This window comes from Artemia sp. Qi Xiang Cuo, chromosome 6 (assembly GCF_049724085.1).
Source record: "Artemia sp. Qi Xiang Cuo chromosome 6, ASM4972408v1, whole genome shotgun sequence".
NCBI classification, from domain to species: Eukaryota; Metazoa; Arthropoda; class Branchiopoda; order Anostraca; family Artemiidae; genus Artemia; species Artemia sp. Qi Xiang Cuo.
The window spans coordinates 32,664,813-32,677,334 of record NC_142799.1 but is presented as its reverse complement, the minus strand read 5'-3'; the positions used below and the strand labels follow the sequence as shown (position 1 = coordinate 32,677,334).

At 36.8% G+C, this 12,522-nt stretch overlaps 1 protein-coding gene across 1 annotated transcript in view; it reads left to right on the top strand.

Moving 5' to 3' along the window:
* Positions 1-6,086: 6,086 nt before the first annotated feature.
* The window catches only part of Dp1 (satellite-binding protein 1 Dp1), an 80,231-nt gene continuing 73,795 nt past the window's right edge, over positions 6,087-12,522 (top strand). Inside the window, 1 exon segment of the mRNA XM_089090650.1 lies at positions 6,087-6,138. The gene's annotated coding sequence lies outside the window, so the exon portion shown is untranslated.

The following is a 12,522-nucleotide window of genomic DNA, read 5'->3' as shown; positions in this document are numbered from 1 at the left end:
CAAGAATATAATTTGTACTTTACTGAAAAAATTCTTTTAAATGTTTTCACTTATAACTTTAAGAAAACAAAAATGAATTGATATCTTAAAGAATAAATTTCAGCATATGCGCATTAAACTGATAATGCACATTTTTTTCAGTAGATTTATTTGATTTTTTTTCAGTAAAGTGCAAATTATATTGTGAATTTTAGAAAGCATGGAGTATAGAACCCTACTAAGATTAATTTCTGCTTGTTTTGAGTTCGACTTATTCTAATTTACGTTTGCTTTTGGTTTAATTTATTTATTGATACTGATTTGTGGTAGTCGCATGCTTGTTAGATTATTTGATTATATTTTTGTTCATTTATGGTTTAATGGAGTTCTTTACTTTTTTAAAAAAAACTTATTTTGTGCAAAAAGTTTTTTTTGATTAATCATTTGGAAAGAGGGGATACTTGGTCTTGGATGTGTCTGAAAAGGCTTTGGGTATTGAAGTAAAATTTCAGGGAACATTGAGGGGTGTATTGAACTAAAAAAAAAAAAAAAAAAAAAACACTGTGTGCATCCAGGTCTTTGAAAAGGTATATCTGGAATGTCTTAGGAACAGGTGAGGGCATTATCTTAAAACTTTTATGACCGCTGCTACTGTGACTGCAACTAAGATTTAATGCAACAGCAACTACTTGCAACTTTGACTATATGTCACTGCAACTACTTGCAACTGGAACCACTTTCATTTGGAATCACTTTCAGGAAATGTTGAGGGATATATTACCTTACCTTAAATCATCTTGCCAGCAAGTAAATGTGGCTATAACCCCCTGTAGTTCTTGCTGGGTTGGAAATGATGTTATCTGAATATCACAGGAGCATCCCAGGGATATTTCCTCTTGATACTTGTCCACTCACAATCAACAGCTTTTTTTAAGGAAATTATAGAGGAAGTTGAAACAGTACAATCAGAAAGACTGTTCCAGGCTGACAATTAGACAATTAGCAATGTCTAGAGGGTTATTCAATATTAACCCATTATCAGAAATGAGTTGATGGATTTTGTACCTTCCAGGGTTTGATGACAGCACATACATAATTTTGAGAATTTCACAATGTTGAGAAAAAATATTTTGTTCTTTATAGTCAAAAAGTCTAGAATAAACACCTATGGGGTGTTAAGCCCTACATAGCCCCCATGGCAAGGGCTATAAATAATGGAATATGCCCAGTGTTTACATACAGGGTTTATCATTTGAAAGTCAGCAATATTTGATCCTGGGTGTGTCCAATAAAGCTAAGGATGTTAAAGTGAATGTTGAGGGTCATGCTGAAGTAATTCAAAACTGTAAAAAGGAGAATCTGCAATATCTTTGGAGTGACTAAAGGTATTAACTCAAAACTTTCAGGACCACTACTATTACTGTGGTTGCAAATGCAACAAATTTTGACTTTTGAGTGCTTCTACTTGCAAGTATTTCAAGAAAGTTTGAACAAAGTTAAACACTCTATGCACTTGTTGGTTGTCAAAAGTGTGTATCAGCAATATCTCTGGAATGTAAGAGAGTATTAAGTTAAAACTTCAAGGGCATGTTGAAAAGTACTTGGAGGGCAAAGTTTCTTGTCTTTTTTTTACAGTCCCCCCCTTCTTTGATACTGATCAAAATTCCAAGATAACCACTTTTTGGCAAAGTTAAAAGGTCTAATAGCTATGCCTCTAGGAATGTCATGTCCCCCTGCAAAAGGAGTGGTAAATTATGCAATCTACCCATTGTTTACATATGAAATTTATCATAAGAAAATGTGGAACAGTTTGATTGTGTGTGTGTGTGTCAAGAAAGGCTAAGGGTATTAAAGTAAAACTAGGGAATGTTGAGGAGGGTGTTAAACTAAAAGACACTATGTTCACCCAAATTATTAAAAGGGCTTATCTGCAATATCTCCTTGCAGTCACTACTGTGACTGTTTGCAACTCTGACTATGACTACTTGCAGTCACAAGGCTAATACAACTACTTGTGACTGCAATTTTAACTCCTTGCAACTTTCATTACTTATGACTGTGGCAGTGACTGCTTGCAATTGTAACTACTTGTGACTGTTGTGCAACTAAAGGTACTTGCTATAGTGATTATTTACTACTTGTACCTACAACTCCTTGTGACTGTATCCAGGGCCGTCATGTATGGGGGGGAGAGGGGAGACTCCCCCCCCCCCCAATGTTTTTGGTCACTCAGTAAAAAAATAAGTTGGTAAAATTGTGATTTTACTGATGCCACTAACATTTTTTGTTCAGTTCAATAAAGACCACAAGAATACTGACATGTCATCTACAGAAATTTTGAACTTGGTCAGTAAATGCAGCAGTTTTATAAACTCCTGCCATGATTTTACAGATGGTGCCACAATTTTTCATTTGGTTAAATAAACAGCATTAAATAGTGACATGATATGTACCAAAATCAAAATCTTAGTTGGTAAATGCAGCAGTTTTACCGACTTGTGTAGTGATTTTACACATTGTATTAAAAATGGACATTATGCTAATTATTGAAAAAAAGTAGTCAGTAAAAATGACCAGCCAGTCAGTAAAATATCTAGCTTCCTCCCCCCCCCCAACATTTTGGCTAGTAAGGACACTGACTATACCTACTTGCAACTCTAACTACAGTACTTGCAAACGCAGCTATTTACAACCATGACTACTTAAGACTGCAAATACTTGCAACTGTAAATGGAACTTTACTGAGATAAGATATTTATTTCAAAGGATTTTTATCACTAGCCCCAAAGGGCCAAATTTGAATTTCAGAGTCATAAAAAACAATATAAGCAATGCAATCATAAAAAAGCATGATAACTAAAAAACTGGAAACACCAATATCAGAATGGCAAATTATTCCTTAGTCAAAATTATTAAACTGCAAATGTCAGCAAGTTACTGAACAAATTAAAAAAGAATTAGATAATATATACATTAAAAATGTTTATAAAAGAATATATAATAACATTTTCTGCTATGTCTGCAGAGATTACATGCTGTCAGTAGACAGGAGGAACATCACAGGATTTGTAAAGCATGCCTACAAGGCTTACTTTGAAGTCAAGCCACCAGGATAAGTCCTGGGCACCATGCACAGTGTGCAAGACATGCATTGAATACCTCCGGCAGTGGACAAAGGGTGCAAAAACTTCACCAAATTTGGGATTCTGATGGTTTGGAGGGAGCTGTTAGGCCATGCATCAGATCGTTACTTCTGCTGTATCAACATTACTGGCATCAACTAGAAGAATCAGCACAGCCCCCAGTATCCCAACCTTCCATACAGTTGCTCACTGCAAAGAAATTCCTGTGCCAGTGTTCACAGAGCTTCTTGACAGCAACAAGACCAGCAGTGCAAACAAGGGAGGGTATACAGAAGAGGAGTAAAGCACAAGATGGTCCACATCCCTTTTCACAATGTGAGCTTAATGATCTGGTTCAGGATCTCAGCTTGCAGAAGACTTCCTCTGAGATGTTTGCCTCCAGACTCAAAGAAAAATCTACTTGATGAGGACATGTGTATCACTTTCTTTTGTAGAAGGCAGGAGGGCTACATGGGCTACTTCTGACAGGAGGAAGACCTTGTGTACTGCTGAGATGCTGCCAGTCTTCTTGGTAAACTTGGCGCTCCTCAATACGATCCGAGATATTGGTGACTCTTCATGGACATCAACAAGCGCTCTTTGAAGTGTGTACTCCTCCACAATGGGAACCAGTTCGCCTCAATCCCTCTTGTGCACTCCACAACTCTCAAAGAGAAATATGAAACAGTGAAGTAGGTCCTTGAAAAAATACAATATGAGCAGCAGCAATGGACCATACTGTATCGACTTCAAGATTGGGAACTTTCTACTTGGTCAGCAGTCCGGGCTCACGAAGTATCCATGCTTTATTTGTATGTGGCACAGTTGAGACAGAGCTCAGCACTATGTAAAGAAAGAGTGGCCAGTGTGAGAGCAGTTAGTGCCTGGGGCAAGAAACATCATAAACAAACCTCTTGTTGACCAGGAGAAGATATTGATCCTACCACTACACACACAGCTTGTATTAATGCAACAGTTCACATGTGCTCTGGACAATGATGGGAGGTGCTTCAACTACCTGTGCTGTGCCTTTCCTTGATTGATCATTGTGAAGCTGAAGGCCAGCATTATTGATGGCCCGCAGATACGGCAACTCATAAAGGACACAGAGTTCCAAAACTCCATGAGCATGCTAGAGTGTGCGATGTGGAAATCGTTTGTACAGGCAGTGAACAACTTCCTGGGGAACACAAAAGCAGCAAACCATGCCATAATCGTCAGCAGCATGATAGAGGCCTTCCAAAAACTTGGGTATTTGATGATTATAAAGATTCACTTCCTGTTCTTACACACAGAGAAGTTTTCTGAAAACCTTGGGGTGATGAGCAATGAGCAGGGAGAAAGGATCCATCAGGACATGCCAAATGGAGGAGAGGTACCAGGGAAGGTGGGACGCAGTGATGATGGCCGAATACTGCTGGTTGTTGAAGAGAGACAGCTCAGCAGCTGCTTACACACGGGAATCAAACAAACGCTGATTTATGCAGTGAACTCTAAAATTTTTTGTCATGTAATGCCCATTCTTTTACTAATATTATGAATTATGCTTATCAAATTTGATGGAGTAAATAAAAACTGAATTTGGATACTTTGACTGTTATCTCTTGAGAAAACCAGGAAAAAAAAATTGTGGGTTTCTCAGCTGATGATCTGCAGGATTTTTTTTTTATTCAAATAAATTTTTTTTTAATTTCTCTAGCCGAAAATCCTGACCTGATGGAGCAAAACCAAGGTCATTTCCAGACTCAGAGCATCAAAATTAGTCTAATTCAGCTGGAAAACCCTGGACGATTTCAAAAAATATTTTTTGTTACCCAGTGTTATGTATCTGAAGTCTTTTTTAATAAGGAGTTGAAAGTGAGAAGATCCTATTAGTTAGTTTTCACCTTCTGGTTGTATTTTTGGATGGGCGTTTACTTTATATTAGTTAAGAGAGAACAGCCTGGAATCAGATCAAAATGTTTCACTATATGTAGCTTGAATGCTACAGATCTTACTTGTATGCATGGTGTACCAGATTGAATTTGTGTTCATCAGCCAGAAATCAAGTTTACAGATGTTTAACTGTACAACCTTAGTGAAAACAAAAACTCACAAAAAGCTTTAAAATCTATTTCTTTTCTCCAAAATTATGAAAATGAGGAATATGTCCTTGTGTTCAGGTCACAATAACATGCAATTGCTCAGCAGTGCTGAGAATACTTGCAAAATATTTATGGTTATACCAAGTATCTGACAGTCTCATCCTCTTTGGTCAATTACATTTAAATCTCTTTGAAGAAGAAAAAACAAATAAATACTAAAGGCCTGAAAAGCTGCAGACCTGAGAAAGTTATCCTGATTTTCGAAAAGGGAGGAAAACTCCCCAAAGGAGATAAGTGATTTTAATTAAAGTTACCCAATTGAATTCAGAACATCAGATAACTTGACTGTCGAGGTTTTGAGTTCCCATCTACAAAAATATTTTGCTTTTTTAGAAGGATGATCATAAATGCATGTTTATTTATTTTTTTCCCAGGGGTTATCATACTAAACCAATGGTCTTAGAAAATGGGGAGACAGTTTATTTGAATGGAAATTAAGAGATCTAGTGCCCTTTTTATGTAGCCAAAAAGACTGTGCTACAGTAAAGTGGCAGTTACTGCAATTTTGTGGTACAGAACTTGAAAATTCTGGGATACGCAATTGATTATCTAAAATTGGTCTGTATTCATAAACCTTCCATAAATTTGTACAATTGCTTATTCTTTTGTTTGTAGCAATTTTATTTGTTTTGTGTTAGACTTTGTTTCTGTTCTTTTTAGGTTTCAATATTTCTCTGCTTCTTGAATTGCTTTTTTTGGAAAACGTTGTGAAGGTAATCAATATCCAAAGTAAAAACACTTTAAATATATATTTAACAAGTATATTAGTCCCAAATATCAATATATAAGAGTTTCTTAGGTTTCGTAACAACTCTTTTCATTATTTGATATTCTTTTCTAGACTGTTGGGCACTAAGTCATTTCGGACCTACACTTGGAATTACGGTACCTAGGTATGTTTTTTTTTGCCTATTTGTAATATTTTTGACTTTTTATGTTTTAATAGTAAAGTTTGGAGTACCATGAAGTATTTATTTTCTGTTGGCATTTGAAGCTTACTCATACATGTTCAGGTCACATATTTCAAATTGCATATTTCAAATATTTTTACGACATCTTCATATTGTCATTTTAACATCCATGCCTTTGAATTTTTTTTTACATATTTGCATTCTCCATATACAAAATAAGTTTCTTCTTGCATGCCTGTCTTGCTAACGATTCGTTTTGACAATTTTTTTTCTTACCATCTTTCCTTTATAAAATATTTTTAAACATTAAGGAGATTCGAAAGGGGTTTTTATAATTGCTGCTAGCCCTTTGTCCAGTCTCATTTCTAGATTTAATGCATATGTTGAATCTTTGTTTGAATGGATCAACATATGACTCAGACACAATTGTTAGCTCAAACTGATTGCCCTTGGTGGATGTATAGGGCCAAGCAAAGCTTTTTCAGGTACTGTTCCCCTATCCTTCTGGCATTCAGAAATATTTTCTGATGACAATCCAGAGTGAAAATTGCCCGTGGAACAGAAAAATGTGCAAGTTCAACAAATATTAATCCTAAACAGCAGTCTGGTCCTGGAGAAACATTTTTGGCGAAACAACTTCTGTTAATGCACAGTCATGTATTCATGTCTTAACACAGATCGTCGTCATTGTCTAGGATTTTCTTCACCCGAAAAACAAAAACAAATATTATATTAAAATGAAATACCTTGCATACTTTGAAATTTTGACAGTTAGTTGGTCCTTGAAATATACTTCTTGGACCATGCCCCCTTATTCCTCCCAAATATGTGGGTATTTTTATGCGTAATCGTGTTCTTCAAGTGGCCTGCAACAAAATAATCATGAGTATGTCTGGAATCCAGATGAAATCTGTTATGAAATCTTTTTTACTGTTACTGCTCTCATTGAAATACAAATTAACCAACAAAACCCTTTCACCAATTGATTGTCTTTTTCAAATGTTTATGTGTTATTATGTAGCATTGCATAAGTGGACACATGCTTGACTTTAGGGACTCAGAGGTTCTTTCCGTGGGGGAGAAGAGGTCAAAGCCACAAAAGAAACTGTACTTATATGCTGATTTTTCTTTTTGGGAGTTTTTGCCATTCACTATTTGTAGGTTTGCGCTTAGGAACACTTAGTTTCAGTAGCTAATAGAGGGTTTTCAGTCTTGACAAGAATATTTGTTCCCAGAAAACTTGCCCGTGGGAAGATCATCTCCAGGATGCTTACGGCCAGAAATCTTGTCCCAATGATTTCCAAAAACTAACACTGAGGGAACTTGCCCCGAGAAAAGCCCACTCAAATAGTTCACATTAACTTTACTCCAACAAAAAGATCTTGGCCCTTGATTACTTTCCCATAAAAATTGTTCATAAAAGACAGCTTAAAAAAGCGCAAATGTTACACCTAAAACAGTGTTATATCAAATTGCGCCTATTAAGGCGCGCTTTGTAAAGAACGATGAGGCATATGTGTTTTTTTTCAAGCCACTTCTCATACTAGCAACAGTTGTAGAAACTTGGGGGACGGTTCATTCAATTGAAACTTGAAAGTTATAGCGCCTTAGTAATTAGATTAGTTGAAATGTAAATTTTCACCAAAAACTGCATTTTCTTTATGCATTTCAAAGAGGGCCAAAATGCAGGGAAACGGGAATTATAAGATAGACAATCGACTTTTTGTGGTCTAAAGTCCTCACCAAGAAGTTTAGAGCCTCCCTCTTGGAGATTTTCTTTTACAAGTGTCTGCATTACGTCATGGCATCATACTAACACGAGAGTAGCCAATCCTTGAATTGTGGCTGCCCTGCCCTAAATAGATATAGGACGTCATCATAGGTCAGATATCATCGAGTACAGAGTCAAATTGCACTTACTTAGGCTTACCCTCCAATTGGTCTTTTTTCCCCAGCCACTTCGTATAGAAGGTGGGGGGGGGTCATTTAACTTTGAAGTGTAATTGACAATGTCATCTTTCTATATTAGGTTCCATAGAAAGAAAGAGTGAGTCGGTAACACTTTGGTTATAAATGTGTACCATGGTCAGTGTATCTCACAGTCTTTGTTGCAGTGTTTTGAAAATTGATAAATACTCCTTAAGAAAAGAGTAAAGGCTGTAGAAATACCTTTAGAGTTCGTGAAATCAGCGTGTGGAAAAAATACCTCATTTGTAGGGCCTGCGCTTAACTAAAGCATAAATATTTGTATTAGAACTCTGCTCTGAAATTTGGGTGATTTGAAAGGCTGAGGAAGGTTTGTTTAATTTTGTCCATAAGAATTGCCCAAGGGTAGTTTTAGGTACTCGTTGCACTGATAGTAAATCCAACAATAAGCTCTTTGGAAACTGGTCCGATCCCACTTCATAGGGCTATAATGAAAGAAAGGTCAAGATGGGTAGGTAATGAAGATGATAGATTACCAAATATTGTCTTTTGTGACAGGGACGTAATTTCCTATTGGGCAGGGGGCAGCTGCCCCCTCCAGACACAAGTTTTTGGGTCTTACGTTGATGGAGTGTATTAAAGACCATTAAAGTAAAGAGGAACCTATTGGGGGGAGATAAAAGAGTGAGGCTTTGAATAGGTTAGGATGTAGAAGGAGCATAATTGTGTTTGCCTCAAGTTGCTTGGTGCTGCATTGAGTTGTTAGCACTTGTTATGGCTGCTTTGATAGCTGCAACCTAGTAAGGAATCAAACAGTTCATGGTAACGAGCTGTGAGTCAGGAGCGATTTGGCCCAATAGTAACCGAAACTCAGTTAGTATATAAAATTCAATAAGTTTAATGTTACCCTTCAAAAGCTACGAGCGTGAGAAAATTTGCCTGATTTCCGAAAAAAAAGGGGGGGGGGGAGACAACCAAAAAGTCAAGCCATCTTAATGTAAGTCATACCATCAGATTGAACATATCAGTGAACCCTGCTTTTCAAGCTCCTGTTTATAAAAATACAGAAAAAATCACGGATGCGTGTTTATTCATTTTGTTTTTTCAAGGATGACCATATCATAGGCAGCACGATAACGCTGCCTAAGTAAAGAACGATGTAGGCACAATGTTTTCTTTTTGTTTTTTTTTCATAACCACGCAGTTTATATTGAAAGGTTCATCGTAGAAGCTTTAGAAATGACTCATTCGGTTAGAGAAGTGAATGGATAGTGCCCTTTTTAATAGTCGAAAGTGATTGGATGATCAACCGCCCCCCCCCCCCCGCCCATCATTCCCCTAAACACATCCAATCAAAATTTTGAGATGACCATTTTGTTTAGCGTAGTTGATTTCCCGATAGAAAATACGTTTTTGAGGAGAAAACTCCGTAACAGCCCTCAGGGCCAGGATTGTGAGTTATGCCCCCACGGCATATAGGGTTTTTATAGAAGGTATCGTTGTAGAAAATTCAAAAGGGCTCATTCGATTGGAAATTGAAAGGGCTGGTGCATTTTTTAATAGTTGAAAGTAATTGGAGAAAGATTAACGCCCCTCTCACGCCCACCATTTTCCAAGACACATCCAATCAAAATTTTGAGATTGCCATTTTGTTTAACTTAGTTGAAAGTTCTGGAAATTAGGTTTTAGAGGATGACAACCACCCTCACAGCCCTTAGGGTTAGTTTTGTAATTTATGCCCTGGGGGCATCGAAGGAGTTGTCGTGGGAACTTCGAAAAGGGCTCATTCGGTTGAAAACAGAAAGGGCTGATGCCCTTTTTAATAGTCAAAGGTGATTGGAAGGAAACTAATCCCCCTCCCCCCCCCCCCCTCCCATTTGACTTTATTTTTAAAAAATGAATGTTGCCACCAAATTAAATCAAAACGCACTTTGTTAATGCTAATTCCCAACAAGGCATCTCAGCAGTATCCCAAGAACGACTGAGGGTATTATGTTCAAACTTTCGGGGCTATTTCTGCTCTTAAAGTTTAACCAAATCAAAATAGCGTAAGTGTATCCAAGCTATCCAAGAAAGTAAACAGATTTTTTTGCGAATGGTATCAAGTTTTCTATTTCAGGTCAACTAGAGGAGGTATGAAACTAAATTAAACACTACTATTTGTGTCCAGATTTTTAAGAGGGTGTATGTTGTTAAAAATTGCTGAAAATTTTTCTCCAGCATACAATTAGCAGGCCAAACTATAAATTCTTAAAAAATGAAAAAAATTAGTGTATTATTTTTTTTTCTCTGAAAAGACTGTGTCAATATAAAACGAACAGAAATTAATTAAAAAATTTTTTCCACAAAATAAGTTTTTCAAAGAAAAGTAAAGAACTCCATTAAACAAAAAATGAGCAAAAAAATGAAATAATCTACCAAGCGTGAAATTCAAAACAGGCTCATTCGATTGGAAATTCAAAGGGCTAGTACCCTTTTTAATAGTCGAAAGCGATTTAAGGGCAACTAGCCCCCGCATCGCCCTTCATTCCCCCAAAAACATCCAATCAAAATTTTGAGATAGCCGATTTTGTTCAGCGTAGTTGATTTCCAGATAGAAAATATGTTTTAAAAGGGTTTCAAGTTATGCCCTGGGGGTATATAAGGTTTTAAAGAAGGCGTTGTCGTATAAACTTCAATAAAAGCTCATTCGACTGGAAATTCAAAGGGCTAGGGCCCTTTTTAATAGTCGAAAGTGATTGGAGGACAACTAGCCCCCTCACGCGCTTCATTCACCTAAACACATCCAATCAAAATTTTGAGATAACCATTTTGTTCAGCGTAGTTGATTTCCAGATAGAAAATATGTTTTTGAGGAGGACACTCCCCCACATCCCTCAGGGCAAGGGTTTTAAGTTATGCCCTGGGGGTATATAAGGTTTTTAAAGAAGGCGTTGTCGTAGAAACTTCAATAAAAGCTCATTTGACTGGAAACTCAAAGGGCTAGTACCCTTTTTGATAGTCGAAAGTGATTGGAGGGCAACTAGCCCCCCCCCCCACACCCAGCATTCCCCCCAACACATCCAATAAAAATTTGAGATAGCCAATTTGTTCAGGGTAGTTGATTTCCAGATAGAAAACATATTTTTGAGGAGGACACTCCCCCCACAGCCCTCAGGGCAAGGATTATAAGTTATCCCTTGGGGGCATATAAGGTTTTTATTGAAAGCATTTTCGTAGAAACTTCAAAAGGGCCCATTCGATTGGAATTCGAAAGGCCTAGTGTCTTTTTTTAATAGTTGAAAGTGGTTGGAGAAAGACTAACGCCCCTCTCATGCCCACCATTTTCCCAGACACATCCAATCAAAATTTTGAGACAGTCATTTTGCTTAACTTTGTTGAAAGTTCTGGAAATTAGGTCTTAGAGGATGACAACCACCCTCACAGCCCTTAGGGTAAGTTTTGTAATTTACGACCTAGGGGCATATAAGGTGTTTATAGGAAGTGTTGTCGTAGAAACTCAAAAAGGGCTTATTTGATTGGAAATCGAAAGGCCTAGTGCCCTTTTTAATAGTCGAAAGTGATTGGAAGGCTTGACATTTTTATAGTACAGATCGATATGGGTATAATGTATTAGTTTTTGTTGTTTTTGTTGTTTAGACCAGGGCACTTTGTATCGAAGGAGTTGTCGTGGAAACTTCGAAAAGGACTCATTTGATTGAAAATAGAAAGGGCTGATGCTCGTTTTGAGTTTGACTTGGTTATTTATTGTAATTTCTGTTCGTTTTGGGTTTTATTTATTTATCGATGCTAATTTGTGGTAGTTTCACGCTTGGTAGATTATTTCATTTTATTTTTGCTCATTTTTTGTTTAATGGAGTTCTTTACTTTTCTTTGAAAAAATTTATTTTGTGGAAAAAGTTTTTTAATTAATTGAGCATACAAGATCGGGTCCTACAACAGTCTTACAATATCGAGAGAGAGCTCACTTGAACGGATATCAAAATTTCGAGTGCCCTTTTTAAATTGCCAAAAAGATTGGATGGCACCGATCCCCCCTTCCACACATTTTTTCCCAAAGATATCCGATCAAAATTTTTAGATGGCCATTTAATTCAGCATAGTTGAAAGGTCAAATAACTATGCTTTTGTTATTGAGAACTCTACGGAAGTTCTTTTGGCTAATTAATTAACACAACTTTTCCACAAAATAAGTTTTTCAAACGAAAGTAAAGAACTCCATTAAACGAAAAATGAGCAAAAATAAATTAAAATAATTTGCCAAGCGTGAAACTACCACAAATCAGCATCGACAAATAAATGAAACCCAAAACGAACAGAAATTACAATAAATAACCGAGTCAACCTCAAAACGAGCACAAATTAACACGAGTTGGGCTCAAAACCCCTTTACCTTCCCAAGGCCAGAACATAATTTGCCCTTTACTGAAAAAATATGAA